This window comes from Rattus rattus, chromosome 5 (assembly GCF_011064425.1).
Source record: "Rattus rattus isolate New Zealand chromosome 5, Rrattus_CSIRO_v1, whole genome shotgun sequence".
Taxonomy (NCBI): domain Eukaryota; kingdom Metazoa; phylum Chordata; class Mammalia; order Rodentia; family Muridae; genus Rattus; species Rattus rattus.
This window is the reverse complement of record NC_046158.1, coordinates 11,314,967-11,318,130: the sequence shown is the minus strand read 5'-3', so window position 1 is coordinate 11,318,130 and position 3,164 is coordinate 11,314,967.

Sequence of the window (3,164 nt, the reverse complement as noted above, 5' to 3'; positions counted from 1 at the left end):
ACCATTTGGGAGTACAAAGTAAATAAATAAGTTAATTAATGGATAATACTAGTACATGCATCCAACCAGCCTATGAGCAGGTGAACTGAAGAGTTAGCTTCCAATATGGCAGAGTAAACCCTGAAAGGCATCCAGTGAGGAGGCTCCTCTATGTGAACTCAGGGGTTCATCTCTCCAACACAGAGACCCGACCTTCTGCTGCTCTCTGTCATCTGAGGTCTGGACAGGACATTTGCAGGGCCAGGGCTGCTCTGGGCGCAACTGAGGTCCATGTGATTCGTTTCCTGCCATCTTGTGTCCTGATGTGGGATGGAGAGCGGCGCCATCACGGCGGTCTGAGTCACCCCTCTCTGCTCCCTGTTGAATGAGACTCCATGCCTCTGAGTCCACAGTCTCACTTCTCGGTAGCTTTGAGGACCCTCATGCTCTCAACAGAGCCAGGTCTCATTCCCTACAGACAAATGCGACAGACACCATGAGTCCACCTGCCAGCCTGTGTTCTGAGTTCAGCGAAGGTTGCCCTGGCCGCCCTGGCTGCCTTTCTGGCTTTAGCCCAGCTTCCCTCCCAATGGGGAACTCTGCCTTCACCCACCACTCTAGGTTCCTGGACTGTACCTGCCTGGGGACACAGAAGGTCATCTCTGGAGAGGGTTTCACTTCCTGTGGGGCTGTCCATACGCCATGGCCCTGGAGACAGGTGCTGGTCCCACAATGGCATCTTTGTGTTCTCTGGATTAAAGGTGGACAGGCTCAAGTATCCATAAACAATATCAGTGAGGACTCTGACAAGCGCTGGGCTGTGCTGAGGAGCTGGCATGGCCCAGCGTGTGCATGTGAGAATTGCAGGGCACTGAGCAGGAGCCCTGAGGAGCTGGGTGTGCCCGAGTGGGGCGGTGCTCTGTAGGAGAGATCAGGAAGCAGGTTAGCAGTTCCATATCATGGGAGAGGTCTCTGTCCCTGTCAGGTTGTCCTTCATCACGATGCCTGAGATCGTTTCTGTGCGATGTCCCCACAGGCACATGTGTCATGATCCTTGGACAGGGAGGAGAACAACGGTGAACCAGGGGCACCGTCACTTGGCTGGAAACCATGGATTTCTCCAGATGTCCTTGTTGGTCACTTCTCCTGCCTGTGTCTCAGCAGCTGAATTTTCCCAGTGTCGTCAGTGATGTTCCTATGCATGACGGACCTCGATGGCAGCAGACAGAGGCCATGCAGTTATGAATGGACTGGTTGTCTCCTCAGTGTCTGTGCCAAGTGTGGGTTGCTTGCACCAAGTGCTGATCGGGTGACATTAGTGTTCGTGTGACTGAGTTGACTACTGCTAACAGACTGAGGACTGAGTGGCTGCAGACCAGTGCCTGTGTCTCCTTTTGTGTTTCTCTGTCACAGTCTAGAAGGACAGGTGTGAGGTTAATAAATTCACTGTCCTCTGTGGATCTCAGGTGTGGTCCTGTTTTTGGGAGGCTGCGGAATGGGCTGAGGGCTGGTAGCAGTTAGTGTCTCCTTCAACGTTACCTCATTGGCCCCTCGCCCCTTCTCTCTGTTACCTTGAACCATAGATGGCCACCTCCTCCACTGAAGCTTCTCTGCCATGAGGCTCTGACTCACCACAGGCCCACAGCCATGAGACCAATCGAGTCATGAGGCAGAAGCATCTGAAACCTGGAGCCAAAATAAATCCTCCCTCCCTCACTATGTTCTGTGGTGAGTTTAACCCAGTGATGGAAACCTGGCTAACACAGCCTCAGTCTGCAGGGATGGAAACTGAGAGGATAATGGGTCTGAGCCTGCTTCCCCCTTGAGATAACATACAATGCCCCACCCTAAATCCCAGTTGCTCACAATGCTATCCATTTCATTAAAGTACCTGTTATCAAATCAACCTAGTTTCTGACATCATTACAAAAGCAAGTCTCCATCGTTCCTTCCCATGGCACTGGAACAACTGGCCAAAGCACAGGCAGGTCAGCAAGCAGACCCTGAGCTTGGCTATTCCTCTCAAAGTCAGCTCTGACAGGATTGCAGGCCTCACTTTCCTGTTGGTGTAAAAGCAATGAGAGGAAAACAGAGAAAGGATTGTCATGACCTGGGTGGCAAGGCAGCTCTGAGATCTGCCAGCAAGGAGCAGCCCTGTAAAGGGAAATTAGAGGTTGACTTCCTCCACACTTAGAACAGCTATGTCGGTGGGACACGCCCTAGCTGGACGGAAAAACAAGCCATGCCTTGAGAAGCATTTCAAGTTACATGAACAACACTAGTGTCAGTGAGGAAGCAGCAACCCTTGACATCAGGCCAGCAAATCACCAGCGGACACGAGCAAAGGTCTAGAACAGACTCGGCCGATGATGACATGTGTGTGGCAGCCAAGCTCACAAGAACAGGGGAACATCTCAGCCACCCAGGAAAGAAGACAACACAGGCCCACGACAACAGCCAGGCACTCTTAGATAATAGGAACTCAGTGCACTGACGCAGAAACACAATGTCTGTAAATACATTTGGAAAACAGTTTGTGATATCTTTATGTTGGTATAAATATTCAACATGTGTAGCAGTTTCTGTCAGGGGATCCGTGACCAAAGGCAAGCAAAGGAGTTCTACTATAACCAACAGGAAGGCCTACTTCATACTGACCTAGAGCTAGGAATGGTGGGGCCATCTATAGAGTGTCCCCACAGTGAGTCACTACCCAGCACTGACATGGAACAACCTGCAGACACACAGAACCTTGAGCATTGGTGTCACAGCATCGTCATGAGGAGGTCACAAGCCCGAGGCTTCATCTGTAATACCATGGAGACACACACAGGGGAAGGATGTCTGGTTCCCAGATGCTGTGAAATAAGGACTAGGTGACCCTGAAGGGGAGGCAGCATGGGATTTGGGGGTGACATGTGGTGGGAGTGGGGTTACCGCTGGATTGAAGGGTGGGTTGTCTTGTAGAATAAATCTATGGGGTTCATCTGTGAATGGAACCAGCCCAACTGTGGGTTAAACAGAGATGGTGCCAGTCTCTCTGACGTCAGCCTGAGGGGTTTCCTGTGGAACACATGATGTTTGTGAGGTGCAGCTGTCACTGGCTGACCTGGAGCCTGTGTCACTGGGACGGCTGCAGCCGGAAAGATGAGACAGACTGAGACCCACACTCTCCAAGTTCCATG